Source organism: Ambystoma mexicanum, chromosome 3p (genome assembly GCF_040938575.1).
Source record: "Ambystoma mexicanum isolate Mex_15411 chromosome 3p, UKY_AmexF1_1, whole genome shotgun sequence".
NCBI classification, from domain to species: domain Eukaryota; kingdom Metazoa; phylum Chordata; class Amphibia; order Caudata; family Ambystomatidae; genus Ambystoma; species Ambystoma mexicanum.
Genome location: NC_090925.1, coordinates 853,829,596 through 853,855,004, shown reverse-complemented (window position 1 = coordinate 853,855,004; position 25,409 = coordinate 853,829,596). Strand labels below are relative to the sequence as shown.

Sequence of the window (25,409 nt, the reverse complement as noted above, 5' to 3'; positions counted from 1 at the left end):
CTGGCATCCTTAAGGGCTTATCAAGCCCCAAATAGACTCTCCTGGACTCAGTCCTGGCGCCAGGCTCATAGTAGGTGTTGACTTCATGGGACTATATTCTCTGTTTAGGGAGGCTGAGCCTTTCAGTGCAGGGTGTGGCTTGGGACTACTTTACCTGAAGAGGCATGATACGGTTAAGAAGTCTATTTGCCTGGAACTACTTGCAAGGCTATTTAAACCGCACCCTGCAAACAGAACACGCTTTGCGTTATTCTGCACTCCTGCAGCGGAACGCTCACTGTTTCTTTTCAGCTCTTGCACCTCTTCTGCCACGCCCGTCCAGAGTTTCCCATCCATCGACACCTGTGAAAAGAGAAGAACAGGAGTTATTAAAGCGTTGAAGGCCTTACCTGCAGTCTAACATCCCGGCCTCGCCTTCTGTTTATTCACGGACCGCCGCATCTGCAGAAGAAGCAGAAAAGAATGTACTCACGCGGGTAGCTACACTCACCTGGGGTCGGCATCCTCCAGGAACTCCATCGAGCGGTTCTTCCATCATCCTGAATTGCACCGCACCTCGACATCATCCAGGAACTCCATCGAGAGGTTCTTCCATCTTCTTCCTGGAATTGCACCGCACCTGCTGAACAGAAAAGACACAGCAGGTTAGTCACGCACAGCAAAGGAAAGCTATTCAAAAGAACATTTAGCGCGCCCCGCACAGCACTATACTCACCTGCAGGAACCCTGCTCATCATTGTAAGGAGAGTCAGTCCATTATCCGAAAACAGCTCAACACCGCGCCTGAAAGAAAAGAACGAACATTAGTTAAACTTGAGCGAGAAAGACTTTATGCAGCTATTCCAAGAAGCTATTGGGATAGAGACTTAACTTGCTTACTCCAGTTCTTCCAAATCAGCAACCTCCATCGGGTCAGTGAAGTAACTTGATCTTTGGAAAGGCTGTACAAACCGCGCGCGCCCCTGCCAGAGTGTGCAGGACGGAGTGCTCACTTTTAAGAAACCCAAGGTGAGCCAGAGGAAGAGAGGGAAATCGGAAGGAGGTGAAGCCAAAACCAGCTCCATTCAGTTGGCTAATATCTTGTTTCGACTTTGCAGGCAAACGCCTCCTGGGGTGTGAGCGAAGGGAAGACACGGGCTAGCATCCTCCTTTAAACCGTGCAACGCCAGTGCAGACACTACGCCCCTGTGGAGACCAGGTGAGTGTGACAGAACGCGAAGCCATACACAAATTCTCTACCTGGGCATTATGGAAACCTCGGAAACCGATCAGCTAGCCAAGCTGTTGGGGGAGCTCAGGGCCGGGGTACATTCAGCTAGACAGGAAACCAATGCCTTAAGAAGAGAACTGATTGTAGCCAAGGATTGCACCGACGATCTCGCCGGACAGCTGATCCAGTCACAGGTGGGGCAAACTCCACTACCGGGGTTGGGATCAACGGTACCCACTGCATCAAGCAATCCAGTTCAGGTGGTCCTCCCAGGAGCTGTACCTTTGGCACCTCCTGAACGATTCGCTGGAGATCCAAAAAGGTATGCGTTTTTTATGAATCAGTGTTGTCTACATTTCCTCTGCAGGCCAGGAGCCTTTCCAAACGACCAATCTAAGGTGGCCTTTGTACTTTCATACATCGGTGGCAATGCTGCAGACTGGTCGGTACTGCTGGTCAATCAGGATGATCCCGTCTTGCGAGACTTCCAAAGATTCCAACTGGATATGGAGAAGCTGTTTGCCCAGCGTTTCCAAGATCAGGCATTGGACAACGAGCTTTTGTCTTTGCGTCAAAGTAACCAGGATCTGCTAACATACATTGCAACCTTTAACAGACTGTTAGTGGAAACGGATTGGCCGGATGACAAGAGAACAACGCTGTTTTACCGTGGTTTCAGAGGGGAGTTAAAGGACGTTTTAGCTCAAGTGGTTAACCCACCAAGCGACTGTGATGAATACATAGACTTGGTGGTCCAGCTAGATCACAGACTGCAAAACCATAAGGCAGATCGCGCTAGAATGGATTCTAGAGTATATGTACGCCCCAAGGAAAACGCTTCCAAGACCACCGACGTGTCAGAACCCATGCAAATTGGAGGAGTGCGAGGGCCGTTATCCAAGGCTGAAAGGGATAGGAGAAGACAACATCAGTTGTGTTTGTATTGCAGATCAGCCAGCCATTTCCTCCGAGAGTGCCCAGTGAAACCACCCAAAAAGGCAGTAGGGGTTGCTGGCAAGGTTGAAACAGAGTCTGAGCTGGAAAACTTCGCCGCCCGACAAGCGTCCCAGACCTCGCACCTAGTTTTGCCCATGATCCTCATAAAGCACCAACAGCCATCTCGAATGCATGCAGTCAGAGCATATATCGATAGTGGAGCCATTGGAAATTATATGGATCAAGAATTGGCTTCAAGGATGAATTTTCCCCGTAGCGAAAAGGCAACAACAGACTTGGTCACCACAGTCGACGGAACTGAAATCGCTTCGGGTCCGGTAACGCACTCTACGACAGAGGTGACACTTTTGTGCCAAGACGGACATCGGGAAGCCATTGTGTTTGATATAATCAAGGCTCAACAATTTCAAATAATTCTGGGAATGCCATGGCTAGAATCGCACAATCCTTGCATCGACTGGCGTGCCAAGAGGCTGGCCTTCTCCGTCGAATGTGCTCAAACTTGTTATCAAACTAAAGATCCTTTGGTCACTGGAGCGACAATGATCATGAACCCAACCAACCCTCTACCTCTGGAATATCAAGACTATCTGGATGTATTCCGGAAGGATCAAGCCAACACGCTGCCCCCTCATAGATCTTATGACTGCCAGATCGACCTTATACCAGGCGCACAGATTCTGTGCGGTCAAATCTATGCTTTTTTTTTTATTATTTATTTGTTTGTGGTTTTACAAGGAAAACCTTTACAAAATATAAAAGGGAATGACATTTTAGTTGTGTTTTGATAGGATCTGGCAATTTTCCAGGACCCTAACGACAGCCGTAGTAAGCATGACTTCTTGACCAGAAATCATTCTATCCCAAAAGGAGTCCTGTGTTAGGGTCTCTTCTCTATGGACGAATCTTCCGAGCAACTGCACTCTTGCCATCCAGGTACCCTCGCATTCTAACAGCAAATGTCTCAATGATTGTGAGTTCGGTAGGGCACAAGACCTGCAGAGCTTTTTGGCCTTATCGCTCTGGTTTCTTTTGGCCAAGATTTCTCCAGTGTGGGCCAGATTCAATCTTAATCTAAGAAAATTATTTCGAATGTTCTGATGCGGAAATCTTTGAAGATAACGTGGTAGTGTGCCTGCTTTTCTCTCGACTTTCAAGAAGAGTTTCGGTGGTTTCAAAAGTCTGACTCCCTCGATCGTGCGGATCCAGTCACATATTTCAAGTTGTTTTTTGATTTTCAGAGGATTAACGAGGAGTGTTTCTGTTTTTAAGTTCAGCCTCAGTAAAATGTCGCCCACTTTTCTCTCCAGTCCAAGAAGTTGTTTCGATTTACCCTTTTTATGATGTTCATTTACGTCGAAGAAAAGGGTAAAAGGTCTGGCAAGGATAATGTCCCGGTAAAGCGACAAAAGCTTCCATTCCGCACGACAACCCAAGGAGATCAGACCCAATTCGAATCTCAGACTGGAGAGGGGGGTGCAAGCGGGTAGATGTAATACCGCTCTCCACACCCTACCCTCAATTTTGTTCCATTTGAAGTTCCAGAGCAAAGGTTTCGCTTCTAAGCCGTAGAGGAGGATTGGTACCGCTTTGCCAATATAGAATTTAACAAGTGGGGATAGTGAAAATCCACAGAATTTCCCATTTAAATTCTTCATCTGTGCTATGATATTACCGATCTTTCCCAGGATGACTGGAAGCAGCTTGCTCAAAGATGGAGATGCAAGGATTTCGTAGCCCAGGTAAATGAGCTCTTCAACTCTGGGAATTTCCATGTCATCTAAAGACCACTTCCTAGACTGGAGGTTTTTCCTCGGATGTTTAAATATCAAGATTTTAGATTTTAAAGGATTGATTAGTAGGCCATTTAGCTTAGCATACTCGCCTAGTTTGAGGAGGAGCCGTTGCAACCCCAATGCCGAGCCATCTAATAAGACGATATCGTCTGCATAGGCCAGCCAGTGTATGCTTCTTCCATTGAACCTGGGTGAGATCATAGATGCCGTGGCCAAAAAATCTCCGAGGTCTGCCAGGAAGAGATTGAAAAGCAGGGGGGCACCTAGGCACCCCTGCCGCACTCCCTTGAAAACCTGTATTTCCTCGGAGAGGTTGCCAACATCATCCAACCTAACCCTAATGGTGGTGTTCCTGTGTAATTCCATGAGCATGGCCAGTAGGGGAGCTGGCATACCCCAATTGTGAAGCTTCTGCCAGAGGAGTGACCTGTCCACCAGGTCAAATGCTTTGGACAGGTCTACCCAGGCCCCAAAGAGTGGAACGCCCTCCTTCTCGCTAGATCCTTCACTGAGTAAATTCAGGATAAGGCCATTTAAACTGGTGGAAAGGCCCTTCCTGAAACCCGTTTGATGCCGGGAGAGAATGTGGTTCGTATCTACCCAGTGTGTAATTTCATTCAGGAGGAGCCGCATGAAAAGCTTACTGTCAATATCCAGGAGGGCGATAGGACGATAACTTGCCGGGTTAAGCCTGTCCCCACCCTTGAAGAATGGAATAATTAATGCATTCTTCCATGATGGAGGGAAGATCTCATTCTCTAGGATTTCCTGAAAAAGGTGGTACAGAAGCTTTGCCCACAGAGAGGGCTGGTTTTTTAGAACCTGGTAAGTGAGTCAGTTAGGCCCTGCAGCCTTTGACGTAGAAGCAGAGAGGATAAGCTCTTTAATATCTTGTTGGTTGAATGACAATGTCCAACTAGTTGAAGGTCCAATAAAATCTCTGGAACCTGAATATTCAAAATTCTTGGACAGATAGTCGATCCAGGTTTGCTCTGAGACCAGGTTGCAGAGTGAGCTGTTACGACCTGTTTCCAACTGATTGAGTGCTGCCCAAAAGCTTCTGCAATTGTTTGCGTTTAGTAAGTGAAGCATCTTTTCCCCGTCTTCTTGTTTTAGTTGATGTTTGTGGTTGCGGGACCAATTTCTATAAGATTGTTTAGCTTTCTTGATTTTTTGCAAGTTTTCTTGCAGGTCTCCTCTTCCTTTTTTCTTTATGATTCGTATGGATTTACGCAGTAATCTCTTTTGCATGTATATTTCTTCGTCAAAATGATGAATATGTGTTTGTTTCCCTATGGCTTTTATTTCATTTGGTGGACAAATTGACCACACAAGTTTTCCAAATTTTTCTGGGTGGAATTCCTCGATCCACAATGGAGCGGGAACTGCTTCTAACAGTTGGTTTCGTTTTTTCCCTCCATATTTATATTTGGACACTCTCAGTTTTCCCTTGAATGCAACTAGTTCCTCCGAGCGAGGTAGATTTGATCTTCTCTGTTGGACTGGAAACCGGAGTTCCAGACAGGCATGATCACTACCACCTTCCCAGTTGAGGGTGAGGGTCGGGCAGAGCACCGAAAGGCCTGGTGTCACAAAAATATAGTCTAATGTGGATTGCCGGGAACCCTGGGACCATGTATGATTTCCTGTTTCCTTGCCCCCATTTTGCTCGAGAATCCTTTCAAAATCCCAGGAGGAGAGAAAGTCCCGCCAGGTTTTGCCCTTTTGTGACGTGGCCAGCTTGCGATGAGCGACCTGATTATTTCTTAGGGAAGTGAGGTCTGCGTTTAAGTCTCCTGCTATGATGTTGAGGGCTCTCTCGAAGTCGGTCTTCGCGACTGTTAATATGTTGTGTAAGATTTCTATGAAGTCTTGAAGGTTTATGGTGGCATGGTTCCAGTAGATGTTGATAACCACTAGGGTTGTTATTGAGTTATGTAGGTCAGGCTCCATTTTGCAGGCCTGAATGCCTGCTGCATTGTTGCATAGAGGGACAACTTGTTTAATGCTTGAGTTTTTTAAGACCATTAAAAGGCCGCCCGCAGGTCTTCCTTTAGGTTTTTGTGAGGCCCCGAGATTTAGGACTGTAAAGCCCTCTATCTCTATGGAGTTAACGAGCCAAGTCTCCTGGAATAACAAGATATCAAAATTTTGTAACAGCTTGTTTTTTAGAAGTTTTTTTTTTAGAAAGCTAGAGCCTCTTGTGTTCCAGGAGATTAGTCCCAGGCCATTATGCCTAAAGACTATTTTGATCCTCACCTAACTTCACGAGAATTTGGGAAATGATCTCAGGAAGTTTTGTAATTAGATTTTCATTAAGATTGAGACTGAGGGTCGGGATCCTTGAGTGTGCTGACCCTGGACCAGCTGGTCCTCCAAAGCTTGGACTAACTTCTCTGTTTGGAGAAAGGCAGGAGTAGTTTCTGTCTCTATCTTCCTCTTCTCGCTCAAACACCAAGAGGCCTGACCTGGCCAGGTCGATTTTATTCCTGATAATTGCCTGATGGGCTCTTCTAGAGACAAGGCCGACCTCCACGAGAAATCTGTCATTCGCCACTGGAAATTTGACATATTCAATGTCATCTGACGAAAAAAGAAATAGATTGTAATTTTTTCTAATTTCCGTCAACAGTACTGATCTGCAGAGTGATGTATACCTATTAGGTCTTTCCAGTCTTAGCCAGATCCTGGGAATTGAGAAGTGAGCTATTTCCGGTTCTGTAGCCCTCGCAGGTGTGGAGAGAAGAGAGCTCTCTAGTTCTTCTTCCACTACTCTGGTGAATGAGCGCAGCTCTAGGCTTGATGATTTTCCTAGACCGTTCCGACAGACCGCTTCATTAGGCGTGAGTCTAGTAAAGGCGTTGTCGAGGGTAGGCCGGGGCTGGAAGGAGGCGACCGTTGGAGTTTCGACAGCCGGGTTCGCGATGGTGTTTAGACTGGTAGGCGCCGGTCTAGTGTTGCTTGCACAGCTGATGTCTTTTTTGATTTTATTTTTTAGGAAAATAGGTGCTAGCTTAATGTTCGTCTGGGCCACTTTTGGGCTTTGATTGTTGGAAATTCCGCTCACAGGGTTTATTGGCTCCGTTTGAATGGCCATGTTTGAGGTTTGTACCTTAATGTTGGTTTGAGCCTCCCCTGCTTGTGCCGAGACCTCTTTTTTCCATTTTTTCCCCTGTCCCCTAGTAGTGGACCTAGAGGAACTTTGGTTTTCACTCAGAGATGGTCCAGCTACTGAGAGTATTTCAGCTTCAAGGTCGAGGGGCTTTTCCTCACACAATGAGATTTTTTTCAGGAAGGCATTGGTTCCAGATTTTTTTTGGTTTCTGTTTTTCTGGTTTTTTGATTTTTTTTGGGTTTTATCCGACTGTAGGTGAGAGCAAGTGTCTTTTGCGGTAAGTGTTTTTTTTTTTTTGCTTGTTCCTTTTTCTTTTTCGGGAGTAGCATGGGGTTGCAAGATCCAAGATCGTTTCATTGTGTGGGGAGACTTGAGTATTTGGTACAGTGGAGTTTCTCGGGCTCTCCGGGATCTCTTCAATGCCTTCCCAATCAACATTTTCTAGTCTACGAAATTCTTCTAGAACTGAGTTTGATAGTGGAGTGTCATCGAAGCAGTCTATAGGGTCCTCTTCTAACTGTAATTGATTCTTAGACATACTTTCTTGAATGACCAATGGGAGGTTTTTTACAAGCTCTTGTGTTGTGAGGTTGTTCTTGGCCTCTTCCTTCAATAAACAATAGATTTGAGTGAGGTCCAGACCTTGTTTCGCTCCCTCTGTTTGTGCGTCTTTTATGGTTGGAATCAAGATTGTATTCATGATGTTATTGAGAGCCGTTGTTGTTGATTCGTTCTTTGACACTTCATTCGCGAGTTCCAGTAGGACACCTGCTTGTGTTTGGACCTCTGTTTTTAGAAGTTCAAAAACGGACACTAGGGAGTTCAGTACAAAGCTCAGTGCTGTCAACGTATTCTCCCTGGCTGTCAAGGGAATCCCTTGTGATGGAGAGGTATGTCTTTCTTGTGCGTCCCGTAGTCCGTTTTCTGGTGCTTTAAGTAATGATAGTTCCGAGTGGCGGAAAGAATCTATAGACGAAGATGGAGGGGAGATATTATCACCCTCCTGATTTGTACAGGAGGACTGGCTGGAGGTAACAATTAAATCAGCTAGATCATTTGTGCTCTTATTTCTTTTCCTTATGAAGTGATCATTGATTCTGCTTTGAATCTTTTTAGTTGTTAGAGTGTATTCCAGACCTCTTTTCCAACCTTCCTGAATAAGGGGTGGGGTGGACGTAGGATTTAGAAGCCGGAAGATTATCAACATGAACGATGGCATGGGTGACGTGAGAAGGAGTCTGGGATGTTCCTGGTAAGGAGGGGGCTGATGCGTCGGGTGCCGCAGTACCCTCTCCCTCGAGGTATGATCCTTCCTGGTCTACCATATCTTCAAGGAGGGGTGTGCTCCGGAGTCTCATTATCAGCCTCCTATCTTCTTTTATGAATCAATAGGTGGAAAGGATGAAAGCCCAGCCCAGAGGTAATGTCAAGCAGGGTGCTGCGCCTAGAATTGCAGTTTCACGAAATAATATAAGAAACAATATAATGAAGGTGTATCTTATGCTCACCTCCGCGTAACAGCCGCTTAACAGCCCAGTGCCTTTACCCCTGTCGGGCTTAACGCCGCAAGGGTGGCTGTGTCCGGCTTTTGCAGCTGGGAAGAGTCACGCGGCGCTGCACGTGACCGCCAATAGGCTCCGCCCCCTCCTGGGAGCGAGCGCAAGGCTGCAAGGGTCTCCGGGACTCGAACGGGTTTAGCTGGGTTCCGGCGCTGGATTCACTTGACACAATGGTCTCGCCACTCGGGCGGCTGTGTCCGGCTTTTGCAGCTGGGAAGAGTCACGTGGCGCTGCACGTGACCGCCAATAGGCTCCGCCCCCTCCTGGGAGCGAGCGCAAGGCTGCAAGGGTCTCCGGGACTCGAACGGGCTTAGCTGGGTTCCGGCGCTGGATTCACTTGACACAATGGTCTCGCCACTTGGGCGGCTCTGTCCGGCTTTTGCAGCTGGGAAGAGTCACGTGGCGCTGCACGTGACCGCCAATAGGCTCCGCCCCCTCCTGGGAGCGAGCGCAAGGCTGCAAGGGTCTCCGGGACTCGAACGGGCTTAGCTGGGTTCCGGCGCTGGATTCACTTGACACAATGGTCTCGCCACTCGGGCGGCTGTGTCCGGCTTTTGCAGCTGGGAAGAGTCACGTGGCGCTGCACGTGACCGCCAATAGGCACCGCCCCCTCCTGGGAGCGAGCGCAAGGCTGCAAGGGTCTCCGGGACTCGAACGGGCTTAGCTGGGTTCCGGCGCTGGATTCACTTGACACAACGGTCGAATCTATGCACTCACAGAACCCGAGAACTTGCATTTGAGAAAATATTTAGACCAGTACCTGGCTAACGGTTTCATTCGCCCGTCCAAGTCCCCGGCGGCCTCACCTTTATTCTTCATGCCTAAAAAGGAAGGTGACCTTAGGACTTGCATCGATTACCACGCATTGAATCAGGTCACTGTAAAAAAACGTTACCCGTTACCTTTGATTCCTGATCTATTGGACCAAGTTAAAGATGCCGGGATTTACACCAAGTTAGACCTCCGCAGAGCATACCACCTGGTACGGATCAGGAAAGGGGACGAATGGAAGACCGCTTTCCGCACCAAATACGAGCTATTTGAATACCAGGTGATGCCTTTTGGCCTTTGCAACACCCCAGCGGCGTTCCAATATTTCATGAATGATGTTTTGCGAGAGTTGATTGATGTGTGCGTTGTAGTATACATCAACGACATTCTGGTATATTCCCGTTCAGAACAAGAACACAGGAAACATGTCCGTGCAGTTTTGGACAAACTTCTTCAACACAGATTATATGCAAAGCTGGAAAAATGCTTCTTCCATGTTACAGAGGTAGAGTTCCTTGGATTTGTCCTAATTCCGCATGGTGCATGCATGGATTCGTGAAAGGTTGAAGCCATTCTCAACTGGCCGTCGCCAACCTCAGTTAAAGGAGTTCAGAGTATGCTTGGATTTAGAAACTTCTATCGTCGTTTCATTCCAGGGTTTTGGCAACTAGTGCATCCCATCACCTCTCTGCTGCGCAAAAACAAATGTTTTCAATGGTCTGAAGAGGCTGAGAAAGCCTTCCAGGAGTTAAAACAAAAATTCATATCTGCCCCAATCCTGAAACTCCCTCGTCCAGATCTACCGTACGTGGTGGAAACCGATGCTTCCAGTCTGGCAATGGGAGCGGTCCTCTCACAAAGAGACCCCGAAACTGGTCAACTTCACCTGGTAGCCTTTTGGTCACGGAAGTTTACGGCTCCCGAGTTGAATTATGCTATTACGGACAAGGAGCTGTTGGCCATCAAGGCGGCCTTCCCAGCTTGGCGGCATTACCTCTTAGGGGCGAGACACACCATCACAGTAATTACTGATCACCGCAATCTACAATACCTGGAGGTGGCAAAAGCTCAATCATCTCGCCAACTTCGATGGGCATTATTTTTTGCTGAATTTGACTTTGTAATTACTTACCGACCTGGTTGTCGAAATGGCAAGGCGGATGCACTGTCCCGAGTAGACGAGGAATACACCAATTCCGACCCAGTGCCTATCAATCCTGGTGAAAAGATTCTTGGAATCAAAATATCTCTAACGTTAGATGACATCCAAGAAGAAATCTCACATCTCATGGATTCCAACACCCTAAAGAATTGGCTGTCCAGAAGTGCTCACCACTCAGTCTCAGACCGAGTACCATATTTTCAAGGACGTCTCTACCTGCCCAGCAGGGAACTTCAGGAAAAGGTCATCTCAAATTACCACAAATCGTTAGTAGAAGGTCATCCTGGAATCGCTAAGACTGAGGCCAAGATCAAACGGCATTTTTGGTGGCCAACATGGCGTAAAGACATCAAGCAGTTTGTACTATCCTGTGGAGTTTGCGCTCAAAACAAGGCCCAAAAGACAAAATCACCAGGCCTGCTACAGCCATTAGACATTCCACCTACACCTTTGCATACCCTAGCTCTTGATTTTATAACAGACCTTCCTCCTTGTAATGGATTCAACACAATTTTAATGGTGGTGGATCTGTTCTCAAAGATTGCCCATTTCATCCCACTAAAAGGGTTGCCTTCAGCTTCAATCCTGGCTAGAGAATTTCTGGAACAGATAGTCCGAATACACGGATTTCCTTCCATCCTGATCTCAGACTGTGGCAGCCAGTTCATCTCACGCTTCTGGAAGAAATGTTGCGAGTTAGCTCAAATCGACGTAAGACTTTCCACCAGTCACCATCCCCAAACTGATGGTCAGACTGAGAGGACAAACCAAACCTTGGAGCAATATCTCAGGTGTATGCTTCATCAAACTGAAGGCAGCTGGAAGGATGTTTTATGGATCACCGAGTATGCCTATAACAACTCCCTACAGTCCAGCACAGGTCAAAGTCCTTTCTATACAGTATACGGGTTACACCTGCGAACTTCCAATCTTGACCCGGCGCAACTTCTGGAAATGCCAGCTGTGCGAAGTTTGCACTCTACCATCACTCAAGCCTTTAAACAAGCAACGGACCATCTAAAACAAGCTAAAGAAAGATGCAAGAAATTGGCTGACGTGCATAGAAGTGAAGCTCCGAGATACCAGGTTGGGGATGAAGTCTGGTTGGCGTCAAAGCACATACCAGTGAAAGGAACACGTACCTTCAACCCCATATATTTAGGTCCATACACCATTAAGGCCATTATCAATCCAGTAGCTATGAAAATGGACTTGCCCCCACACATGAAGATTCATCCTGTGTTTCATGTCTCACTTTTGAAACCAGTGCAACCTGGAACACGAGTTATGAAACCACCAAAACCGATCGCAGTCAACAGGGAACCTGAATTCGAGGTAAAAGAAATCCTGGACTCAAAAATCACCAAATCAAAACTATTTTACTTAACAGACTGGAAAGGATACAGACCACATGAAAGATCGTGGGAACCTAGCGAACATGTGCATGCTCCACAGTTAGTAAAAAGGTTCCACCGCAATCACCCGAACAAACCAGGACTAATGGGTGAACCGCCATTAGAGGGGACTTATGTGCTGTCATGGTGCATGCTCCCAAACCCCTGAAACTGGTGAGCCCACCCCTGACACTGGCATCCTTAAAGGCTTATCAAGCCCCAAATAGACTCTCCTGGACTCAGTCCTGGTGCCGCTGGCGCCAGCCTCATAGTAGGTGTTGACTTCATGGGACTATATTCTCAGCTTAGGGAGGCTGAGCCTTTCAGTGCAGGGTGTGGCTTGGGACTACTTTACCTGAAGAGGCAGGATACGGTTAAGAGGACTATTTGCCTGGAACTACTTGCAAGGCTATTTAAACCGCACCATGCAAACAGAACACGCTTCGCGTTATTCTGCACTCCTGCAGGGTAACGCTCACCGTGTCTGTTCAGCAATTGCACCTCTTCTGCCACGCCCGTCCGGAGTTTCCCGTCCATCAACACCTGTGAAAAGAGAAGAACAGGAGTTATTAAAGCGTCGAAGGCCTTACCTGCAGTCTAACATCCCGGCCTCGCCTTCCGTTTATTCACGGACCGCCGCATCTGCAGAAGAAGCAGAAAAGAATGCACTCACGCGGGTCGATACACTCACCTGGGGTTGGCATCCTCCAGGAACTCCATCGAGCGGTTCTTCCATTATCCTGAATTGCGCCGCATCTCGACATCATCCAGGAACTCCATCGAGCGGTTCTTCCAGCTTCTTCCTGGAATTGCGCCGCACCTGCTGAACAGAAAAGACACAGCAGGTTAGTCACGCACAGCAAAGGAAAGCTATTCAAAAGAACATTTAGCGCGTCCCGCACACACTATACTCACCTGCAGGAATCCTGCTCATCATTGTAAGGAGAATAAGTCTATTATCCGAAAACAGCTCAACACCGCGACTGAAAGAAAAGAACGAACATTAGTTAAACTTGAGCGAGAAAGACTTTATGCAGCTATTCCAAGAAGCTATTGGGATAGTGATTTACCTGCTTACTGCAGTTCTTCCAAATCAGCAACCTCCATCGGATCAGTGAAGTAACTTGATCTTTGGAAAGACTGTACAAACCGCGCCCCTGCCAGAGTGTGCCGGACGGAGTGCTCACTTTTAAGAAACCCAAGGTGAGCCAGGGGAAGAGAGGGAAATCGGAAGGAGGTGAAGCCAAAACCAGCTCCATTCAGTTGGCTAATATCTTGTTTCGACTTTGCAGGCAAACGCCTTCTGAGGTGAGAACGAAGGGAAGACGTGGGCTAGCATCCCCATTTAAACCGTCCAACGCCAATGCAGACACTACGCCCCCGTGGAGACCAGGTGAGCGTGACAGTAAGCCCAATACAAGACACTGCTATTTCAACAAATGGAAACGCCTTGACTGCTCACCTTCACATATAATACACTATCTGCTTAATCTACCGGATTCAGGTTTAGTTTTTAATTTGCTTGGAGTTCATCTAGCCGCACTTACAGCATATAGCACATCTCAGATTAGAATCTCAAGCTGGAAAGTTCCAGTGGTTAAAGAATTCATTTAGGTGATGAAGAGACTATACCCTCAAATTTCCAATGCTACTCCTATTCCTGGTTGGGATCTTAATGTTGTCCTTACAAAACTCATGGGGTACCGCTTTGAGCCAATGCATGAAGCTAGTCCTGAACATCTCACTTATAAGAATGCTTTTTTTTGTTGCTGTCACTTTAATTTGGAGGGTCAGCGAACTGCAAGCTCTCTGTTTAAGAACTGATTATTATTATGCACAAAGACAAGGTTGTGTTACGTGCACATCCACGTTTCTCTCCTAAATATATTTCAAAGTTCCATGTCAATCAATATATCGAACTTTCTGCTTTCTTTCAAAATCCTCAAAATTCATCAGAAAGAGGCCTCCATATACTAGATGTCAGGAGAGCTGGGATGTATTCCCTAAACAACAAAACAAACTATTTGGCTATTTCAAAATGGATTGTCAAATGCATCCAGATCTGTTATTCAATGTGCAAGAGAACATTACCATTCACGCCCAGAGCACAAAACTCGAGATACCGGGGCTACTCTAACTTTCATTGCAAATGCGCTGTGATGAACCAGGAATGAGACACGGACACAGAAGACTAATAGTGATTGCTATAGAATGGTATTGAAATAATAAAAGGGTTGAAAAATGCCTGACTACCCCTGCGCTAGGAGGTATTCCCTACCTCAACCAAAACTAAGGGTCTCTCCATGTCAAGATTTCCAAAATGAAATGTCCTTGTCCAAAATCCTACCCTAGCCCTCACACTTCAAAAGTAACTATAAGGTGATAAGGGTATCGTCTCTGGCCCAGTAAGTGCCCAAATGTTGAAATGAAATGGCAAATTCCAACAAAAGCTTCCAAATGTACAAGGTTCACAGTTATAGGGGAAACATCCCTTTCCCCTGGTTTCTGTCCACTGCACAAACAGTTCACTTCATGGGAATGACTCCCTTCCCCAGGTTTCTGTCCACAACACAAAACAGTTCAAATAAATCAGAATCGTAAGGGCATGCGTCTTTCTTATGATTCCCTTTTCCAAAAGAAAGATGTAACTCAAAGGTGAGTCTCAGACCCGCAGGATGCCTGGTATACTCCACTGCCAGGCTCCTTTCGTCCTCAATATTTACTTCACGGTCCCAAGGGCATGAGCCTTCTTTGGTGCTTTCTTTATTTTATTCACTTTCACTTTAATGAAGTTAACTTTGTCTGGAATACTCTCCTGCCAGGACTTCTCCTTGTATACTTCACTCTCACACTTGGGAGCTTGCCTTTACCTGGTATACTTCCTTGCCAAGCCTGGTATATATTTCCCCAAGATTTTGACTTAGTCTCTTTCAAATACTAGACTTTGCCTGGTATACTCTCTTGCCAGGACTTACATGCTGCTTTCTTTCTTCTCGCCCCCAAAGTAATATAAACCCAATGTTGGTTTGACAACTCTTGTTTAACACAGTTTGCTTTGTTTTCTGTACTCTGGGTCCAGCAACCTGTTCGCAGTCTGTATCAAAGCCCCTTTAAACTCTTTATGGGCTTCACTTAGTGTCTCTTTTGTTATTGGTGTGAAGCAGCATTCACCCTCATGCAACCCGGTAACCCGTTCTCCTTCCCCAGGCTTACCGGATGCTTTAGTGGTCTCTCCCGGTTCTCTGTTCCCTCTCCTTTTGTGTTGTCGGCGCATCGTGCGGTCTGTCAGCTGCTGTTCCTTCTCTGAGCCTCGTTCTGTGGTACATGGCTCCCGCTGCCTCTGGCTTTCTGGTGGTGGGCCGCTTGTCATTCGCTTTCTCCTTATAACAGCAGGTTTTTCTTCAGCCCCGCTCTCCCCAGCGTGCTGGGCAGAAGCGTGCTGACCATCGTCTCACCAGCTTGCGGCGTCACCCAGCTTTGGCCCTTTTTCTTCTCCTTCCTGTTCTCCTTCTCGTTCACCTCTGTCAGCTGAGGTGAATTTAAGCTTCCTAGCAAGGTGGAGCGCTTTACAGAGACTACACCATCGTGTTGGCTTCTTGGTCTTAGTCCTCTTCATTGCTCCGGTCCTCTTCCTCATCCCAGTACTCCCATATATATATCTGGGTATGAAAACCAGTTCTGGGTATATTACTTTGACAGGTATTATCAGTAAGGTTTATGGGTGACTGATGGGAGCTAGCACAGTAAGCCATAAATGCATGAGACATGGATGGGATATCACTTAACCGAAAGGAGGGTATATGTTTTCATCTGACAATGTCATGGTATCCCGCTGAGGGTTGCCTTCACCATGTTGTCCTCCCTCATATAGCCTCCCCCAGGGTCACGAACAGGTCGCGGCTGCCATCCCCTGGCCACATGGGGAAAGGCCACCCCTGGAAAAGAAGTGATGGCAAGTATCGGAAATCTGTCAAGCCGGTTTTGCAAAACTTAACATTTTAAAAAAGGTTCTCCTTTTCCTTCCAGCTCACTCTAGATCTCAAGTCGTCCCAGCCTCTCTCATGGATTCCATTGATTATTGCAATGGAATCTATCTCGGCCAGCCTGAATTCCTTCTTCAAATTCTGCAGATACTTCAGAACTCAGCTGCCCGTCTTGCTTTGAAAGCTTCTAGACTGGCACACTCCAGAGAGCTTCTCCATCAACTTCACTGGCTCCCTGTGAAAAGCCATATACAGTTCAGGGCTCTCTGCCCGCTGCACTGAGCTACCCACAACAGTGGGGCAGAGTTCCTACAATCTAAATTGACTGTGCACCCCTGGTTAGAACTCTTTGCTCGTCCAACCTTTCCTTTTTGTGTATCTCCCTCCCTCCCCCCCCCCCGAGTCTCTCGTACTCTGGCTGGAGGCCGCTTATTCTCTGTACTTGTCCCTACTCTATGGAATGCTCTTCCGGCTGAGATTCGGAACGTTCTTCACTTTATTTAATTTCGCAAACGTTTGAAAACTTTTCTATATTAGTTCCTTCTAACGTTACTCATCTATCGCTGGCTCAGCAACTTCATGCCTTCCAGTCTTGCTTGCGCTTTATCAAGTTTTAATACAATGCAATACAATCAGATTCATCACAGTGCCCTTAGATGCTATTTGCAAAGCAGCTACTTGGAGTTCAATTCACACCTTTTCATAGAATTCACAGGTGGGCCAGGTGGTGTTAAGACATCTTTTTGCCACTGTACCTTCCAACAACCCACCACCTTCTATGCAAAGTATATGAATCTTAAGCAGATCCACAAACCTCAGAAGGAATACATTAATTACAGTAATTGTATTTCTGATGCTCGTATCTGCTTAGATTCACATGCACCCACCCTTCCTCCCCTCTTGGAAGGTGCATAGGCATCTTACATCTTTCCTTACATTTCTGTACTCATGCATACACTTCATGCTCCCTCGTGTCAGAGACAAAACAATCTGAGGGACCTTAACGCGTGACGGACCATGGGTAAAGTACACGTCACACTAGGGATAGTATTACAGACATGCCCAGTCACCGTCCCTTTTCAAACTTTGAAAACAAGTTATGCAATACTCTGAACCTAACACTAGGTGTCAGCCTATGCAAAGCATGCAAGTCTAAGCAGACGCAAGTATCAGAAATACAATTACTTAAGTAATGTATGCCATACATTTGCTCATGATGGACATTGTCCACACATTATAAATAAAAGCTTAATTAAAATTGTTACACTGTAGATACTGTTAAACTTAAAAGGTCTGGATGAAAATGAGTTGGCAACAATATTACAAGTCATGGATGACCTAAGACAAACCAATGCGAGCCCAGCAAATAACTTTAGAAGACCATGCTTTGCCACTAAACTATAGTTCAATTAAAGCCAATGGTAAAACAAATTGCTTAGTTATCAAAGCTTTTTTGACATTATCTTTCTGTCCTTCATACACTAGTTTACTTTCTGTTTTCTGGAAAACAGTACCCAATTTGCCCAGGGCATTTTAAAAGCATTTGAATTTTTTCTTTGTCACTCTAAAAGCTAATGGCCCCAACTCAACCTAGTTTTTTTTATGAGAAATGAATCTCACTTGTCAAGTCTCAAAAGCAAATCTGTCTTCTGTTTTGTATGATCATATAAAAATCTGACATGCCTGCAGATTAAAAACAAATGTCCTCTGTTCCCTGTACTCGCATTTCCGTACTCTATATTGCCAGGCTTTTGGCTACTCTCTCTGTTCTTCCTACAGGCTTACTCTATCTGTTCTCCCAATGGCTGACATATCATCTGAAGTTTTGTCCAACTGCTTTCCAGGGAGGTTGCACCACCACCCCTTCATTGGCTCTTCTGAATCTCCTGAATCCTTTTCTCAGGGCGGGCTTGCCCTGAGTTTGGTACTCCTGGTGTGTTCTCGTGACCAGACTACTTCAATGGGTGGGGTCCCTAAGTGCCGGTGGGAGGTTTCACTAGAGAAGGGGGTCACTAAGACGGGGTGACTGAAGCCACACTTCTTTACCTTCACTTTCAACTGAAAGTACTCTCCAGACCACGTTTTGTCATTCCATTCAACATCTGAGACTGTCCGATGCTGACCTGGCCTGCCGGAACCACTAAGGCTGGCTAGCTACTCCCTGGTCTTCCTGGTTCTACTTTCTCCTCTTCTTAAAGCTCCTGTCTTTCCTGCTTACTCTGTACCCCTCTCCTCTGTGGTGACCATTGCTTCTGTGTCACTCTCACATTGCCCTGCTCTGGGGTAAGTTCTAAAAGAAAAAAGTGGGGGCTGATGAACATGCACAAGTGGATGTTACGTTACCATAAATTAGCACATCAAAGTGAAATATGCAAATATTTAATTGGCTTTCCACACCCGCACAAATTACACAGGACAAATGGAATTTGCCTTTCCAACAGACACAAAAAATCAAGAAAGGATATTTTCTTCTAATAGTGTTTTTAAAACGTTAAAAGGAGTGCATGTTTTAAACTCCAAGAATCAATAACAATGTTTTCTCTGGAACATCCAGTCCCAGAATGTGTCATTTCACATTTAGTTTGCTATTTTTCATCAGTGTAGCTGATGCAGTGTTGAAGTGCACTGCCTGCTAACCTGACTACGGTTTGAGTCCCGAGGATGGCGTAAATTCATAATTTAAAAAAAAACAGCCAATGTTTCCCATTTTACACACATACCCTAAAATACCCAGGGGCACCACTGCCTCCAGACTTTCACCTCCTCCTGCTGCAACCACCTCTTCCAGCTCATTCGCTCATCTCCAGCGGCTTACACCCCTGTATAGAGCATAGCTCATGCTGCACACTCCTCAAGGACCTCCCACAACCTACTCCAGCATCTCTTGACCTCCATTATTGACACTCCTTTTGCCTGCTCTTTCTCCTTCTTCTCTTACGGCCTATGAAAACCCAGGAATGAGACACGGACTGTGAGAAACAAGAAGGTGTTTCACCCGCTAGTCCCCAGGTTTCTGGGACGCCTGATGGTGAGACGCGGCATCCCTCTCTTCCCGGTAACATCTTTACCCATCCTACCAGGTTAGGATATATGGAAACTCAACCTACCTCCCCTTTTTCCTGCACAAACACTTTCACATGGACAGCCCGCTCTGGGAGAAAACGGACTCACACCCGAGCTGTGTACCCGACATTTCCCACTACTATGGTCAGGCAAGGTTAGGCAATTACTAACAATCACTCATACCTGACTGCCATTAAACTTCCAAACACGGATAAAACGTGGAGCACAAGAGCACACTCTGAGCGAGGCAAATCATACAGCGGTACAGCAGTTTCCAGTCAGCAGCTGAACGAGGGGAGAAAGACATCAAACCAAGGAGGGTTTGTAAGAAGTGAAGCACCCTTGACCTTTTATGCAAGACGCTGTTACTTTCAAGAATCCTTCAAAGCAGAAAGCGTAAGGCCAGGAAACCAGACTGAAGAATCCTGCATTGTGTGTCCGAGATACCGAGGGCTCTCCTGCGTAACTGACAAAGGCGGGGAGGAGCAGCAGACACTGTGGTATCATCTTTCGCTCCACGAACAAAGAAGCGACAGAGATCAACACAGCTGGTGAGTTGGGAAGACTGATGCAAGACCGGTCTGTGTTGAAGTTAAGGTTGCAAGCAGCAACTTTGTGCAACGAGCGCTGGAACGAACATTGTTAAACACGTGTGATGAAATACGTGAGTAAAGCTAAACTGCTGATGAGATGAATGTTTGAACTTGAGAAGGAAAGATACAATATCATTGACAGAGTAGTCTGGCAGCGTAAATGTGCTCAATCAAAAGTCTCGAAGTTATCCCGCCAAGAGAAACTAAAGTAGAAGATTGTTGAGAACAATTGTGTGAAGTGAGTCGAAGTGGTCCTGCAATGGTTTAAGCAAAACCCACCGCACATTCGAAAGTCTTTGATTCTGAAATCGGCCCGAACAAGGGGATCCGTGGTCCGAGCCCGAACGAGGGAGACCAATTAAAAACATTGTGGAAAAGGGATCTGAACCGAACAAGGGGCTTTATGATCCGAGCCTGAACAAGGGAGACCAATTGTGAATATTGTGGAAAAGGGATCAGAGCCCGAACGAGGGAGGCTAATTGTGAACATTATGGAAAAAGGATCTGAGCCCCACCGAGTGGGTCCCGTAGTCCAAACCTGAACGAGGGAGACAAGTTGTGAACTTGTGAATGTGAAAACCCTGACAAAGGAAAGACACTTTTGTGTTTTGTTTGTTACATCAGGACCTCTGCAATAAGAGACCGTCATTGGGAGAGAGACTTTGGCAGAAGGCCCTGATGCCAATTTTTTGAACTGTTACCTCGTAGCCAAGAAGCCAGAGGGTGCGTGAGGCTCGCTCGTGCCGCCTTGCCCTGTGCTGAAAATGTGGGGCAGGGAAGCCAACTTCTCAACCATCCTGACATACTCTTTATTGAACACTTTCCTTTTGCATACATTGTTAGCCAACACCATTTGTATTTAGAAGTAAGGATTGGCAATAGGTTTATTAGTATAGGCCCCTTCTTATTTTGACAGACTCCACTAGGACTGCGTTATTCATTATTTGATGGTTGTATCTTGCTCCCATCCTTGGATTTAGGTTTAGATAGGCATTCAACCAACCTATTTGAAGTTCAATAAACACCCTTGAACTGTGATCACTTGTCTGTCTACACTGTTTGATACCATGATTTCCTTACAGGGCACAAAGGACTCATAGTTTTGTTTACAGACCTTTATTGAAATAAAAAGGGGTTGGAATGGCCTCACTATCCCTAATCTTGGAGGCATTTCCCGACCTCAACCAAAACTATGGATCTGTCCTGTGTCAAGATGTCCAAAGTAAATGTACGCCCTGTGCCCAAATTCCTATGCTTGCCCTCACACTCTAAAACAAACTTTTGCAGTGCTGAGGGAATTGTCTCTTGCTTCTTCAAGTGCACAAATGTTCAAATCCAACACATAATATCCAAATGGTCAATGGTCACAGCTTCAGGGAATAACTCTCTTCCTCAGGTTTCGCTCCAGAAAATGCAAAGTTCAAAACAAAAGAATAATCCAAGTTCTTTGTCGTTCAAGAGGACTACTTCTTCCTCTTGCTTTTGTAATCCACTCCCAGAGAAAGGACTCCCTTTCACAGGTTTTTCTCCACATTCAAGATAACTGAAATTCCTAAGGATATGGGTCTTCCTTGGGATTCTCTTTTAATGATACTGCAATTTGGGTGTGGGTCTCGACTCACAGGACACCTGGTATACTCCCCTGTCAGGCGTTCTTCTTTATTCAAATGCATTTCAAAATCCCCCAAGGGATGGGTCTTCCTTGGGATCCTCTTTTATAGTTCTTTATATGTACTCGACTTTGCCTGCTGTACTCTCCTACTACGACTTTCATGCAGCTTGTTCTACATGCTTGACTTTAGTTCACACACTTGACTTTGCCTGGTATACTGTCCTTGCAGGACTTTCAAAGTGCATGTGAGGGTCAGAAACTACTCGGTCAAGGACCAGGGAAACATAAGTACACTACAACAAAATTTCCTGACAGGAAAACCAAAAAGGATAACTCTATCGAGATACATCACTAGATTCCAGGACTTTCATGGAGCTTGTATTACACACTTGACTTTGCCTGGTATACTCTCCTGCCAGGACTCTCATGCAATTTCTTATACACAGTGTGTTCAGCACTTTTCTAAAAAGTTCATTCAGCTTGCTTTACAAAAAGATCTGACACACTGTCCCTTTAGTTTCTCTCTTTCGGTTTTTCCCTAGTTCGCTTCGTGGATCCCTGACCCCAATTCCACTGTCTTGGGCTTTCGTTCGCTTGCCCGACAGTGCCTCAGTGTCCCAACCCTTACTGCCTATATGCTTAGCAAGTGATTGAGGGAGTTGGTTACAATATGCCATTAAGGCCTGAGGAAGGGAGGGAACATCCCTAAAAGGGAATGGGTGAATCTGTGATTTCTTCTGACGATGCCATGTCATCGCCCTGAGGGTCGCCTCCCCCAGGATCACGTCGCGGGTGTGTACTTGTGCATTTAGGGGTCTTGAGGGTCATGCACAGAACCTCCTCCGAGGTGTTGTGGTCCAGGAACGGTTTACCTTAGGGATTTGTTTTGGTAGGGTTTGCCTGCTTTTGGGTGTTAGTGTGGTGGCCCTACAGGGACTTGCGTCTGCCCGGTGGTGCAGATAGCTAGAGATCGTCCCAGGGAGCCTCCCTTTTCTGCCCCCAGGATTATCGTCTACTGTTCTGGGGAGATGCCTGGCCTCTATGGCCTTTTTCCATACTGTCCACAGTCGGGCAGGGGATTTCATGCGGTGGGGGAGGTGGATCGGTGGCAACAAAACAGGTATACAACCCAGCTCCACGAAGACTGACCAAAACAATAGATTCCAGAAAAGCCTACATTGTTTTGGGAGTGGGTGTTCTCACAGTTAGTTGCAGAGCTGTGGGGCCCAGGTATTGAAGATGTAGAGTCAGCTTTGTTTGACATCTTGGTCTAGCAAGTATGCTGTTCAGTGTCTCTTAACAATGTGACGGTTCAGGATACCACGAGTTGTTGGAATTAAAGCTTTACATGGTTGAAGGAGCTCTGCTTAGCAACCATGATGTGGAAGGTACACCACAATGCAGCAGCCCGAAGCAGTCTTGATGACCAAGCAAGGATCTGTAAGCAATGATACAGGATATATATTGCTTTTGATCCAGCAGTGCTCCTCTTCCTGATGTTGAACAGCAGTAGCCAAAGAGCCACAAAGACTGTGTCCTTCAACAAAGTTGCACAAGTTACATGTCACGGAAGGCTGCAAGATGTCCAGACACAGAGGACTCCCCCACACCATAGGATGCAGAGCATCTTCAAACTCCAGGCTTCTATAAGCTTTCTGAGGGCACCCAATGAGTGCGTTGGCTGTGTCCACCAGTTCAAGGGAGGTAGAAACCAGTTGAAGGCATGCACCCATTGAAAGGAGACAGCGCTTCACCTTGCAGGAGTTGGCGCTGGCATTACTTTTCGCAGTAGCAGCTTCCATCATCTTTTTTCCAACTTTGTACTTCTGGCTCTAGGTTCCAGTGGTCTACTTAAAGATGACTCCAAAATGTCCAAAGATATACTAAAATGATGGGCTTCAGAATTAACCCCAGCTCGCTGTCAGGAGAGCAAAGGGAATTATGTATGTCATTGTAATTTTGGGGAGATTTGGGAGGTAACACTTAGCATGTATATGAGGAACAGGGTACATATCTCCTAATCTTTGTCAAGCTAAGTTGCCTGCTTGATGTTTACCGCTATTAAAAAAGTAATGGTTTTTGACATTATATTACTTTCATTCTGGAATTTGCAGGCCTATATTTATAAAGGGAAGATAACACTAAAGTGCAGAACAGAATCTATATATATATAAAACAAAGTTGTATTTGTTTGTGGGTTTGCATGTGGCATTCTTGGGGACGTAACTCCTCATGAACGGTGAGGTCTGCTGTCATGAAGTTTGCATGGAATATTCTTTATTCCATTGCCAAATTAATGCAACTATTTCTGGCTCGATAGGTCATACCGTTCCTGAGATAATTAATCTTTTTTTGTTTTTTGGCTTTGTTTTTCTGCATTGCGTTTTGTGGTGTTACACTGCCATCTACAGGTCATTTGTAGAAAGTGCGTATTGCGCATCGAAGCTGAAAATGATCAACACCTGATTAATTTCTATCGCAAAATGTTGTAAAGGACAGGTACTTCACCCTCATGACATCAGATGTAATTATGCTACAATTTAAAGATGACATTATCCCACCCCAATCAAAACAAAACATTGAAAGCTGAAACATGATCAACATTCTGAAGGAGGATCTCAAGACCATAAAGCTGATAGAATTCAACATGCTTTGAGACAGAACAATGAAAGTGCTGAAGAACCTGAAACAAGACTTGCTGTTAAGAGAATTAGTGCTGCTGAACAACAAAGGAATGAAACTGCTGAAGAAACTGAAGTGAGACGTGCAGGTCAGAGATTTAAAAATCTGAGCATTGATATCTCGGGCAAGGCTGGGTAGTTAAGCTAGTTAAAAATAAAAACCTTTCAAACATCTCATGGGGATGATGCATATTTCAACAAAATCAAACAAGTAGTATGAACCCAACCAACTGTTTTACAGTCTTTATTGATTGCTGTTAACTTCCCATTGAAAATCACAATCTGACAAAATTGCTATTCAAATATTTTTTGTTTAGCAATCTTTTTTTCAATGTATTCCTTTTATTGAGGAAACCAGAAACAAAAGAAAAGGGCGTTTCTATAACAAAACATAAGCATACAATTACATTGGCAACTAAATGCTCTTGGCCGTCATTATTGTCCTCACTGTAATGGAGTACAGCAAAGTTGCGTGAAGGGATTGGATTAATAGGGATCCTTAAACCACTTGCCATTTCGGGGCACCCTCCTAAACCACACCACCTCTCACCTGGAGTTCAGTACTTTGTGCACTACCTGAGGCTCGGCGGTTTACACACCACCCCTGAAAAGTGTTCTGCTTATTCGAAGAAGGTGGACCAAATGCTGTGGAATTTTCCCTACCTCCCCAGTAGCACGGCTGTATCCCAGCATTTCACCCACCACATAGTGATCCCGGGCCCCTCAGGGTTCTTCCACAGGCCTGCTACAGTGATCTTCACTGCTGTAAGAAGGTGTGTAATTAATTCCGCCATTGGGCATGTCAGAGGATTAGCTCCATCTCCTGTGTCACCCAGCAGCACTATCCCGGATCCCATGGATTTGACAGCCCAGTTATATGCTTAATTTGTGCCAATAACTCCTTTCAAAAGAGGGCTGACTTCCCGCAGGACCACAGGAGGACGAACAGCGAGCCTGCCTCTGTGCATCCCCTCCAGCACAGTGGGGACAGCAAAGCGTTGCTCTTCTGAAACATTTCTGGCATAATATACCACCTATAGCACACCTTTGCTGCCCCCTCCCTATTTCTAATGCATCTGGAGCTTCTAAATATGCGGGCCCAGATCCGGTTCCACTCCTCCAGCCCCAGCTCTCTCCCCAGGTACCTTTCATATAGGTCATATTAGCTTCCCTTCTTGGAGGGGTCTGACCTATCCAGCAGTTTATAGAGGGCTGAAACATGGCCCCTAGGTGCTGCAGCAGTCAATGTGAGTTCTAGTGCGTTATGCTGTCCGCCACTATGTGTTTCTGTGTGATAGTGCAACATCCAGTGCTAATTTTGGGCGTAAATGAATCTCTCTTCCTCTGGGATCTGAAATTTGGCCTTGCACTTCTGTAAGGACAAGGGGACACCATTGCTAAAAAAGTCTTTCAGTTGAGATAAGCCACCCTCCTGCCATCTACAGACATCTGCCAGACTACAGCTAAGTGCGAACTCTGGGTTGCCTCAAAGTGGGGTGAAAGGACCTAAGTT

The 25,409-nt window shown here is 45.9% G+C and overlaps 1 protein-coding gene across 13 annotated transcripts in view; it reads left to right on the top strand.

Annotated features, from left to right (window-relative positions):
• INO80E (INO80 complex subunit E) overlaps positions 1-25,409 on the top strand; it is a 657,413-nt gene that overhangs the window by 506,782 nt on the left and 125,222 nt on the right. The gene's annotated exons all lie outside the window — the stretch shown is intronic.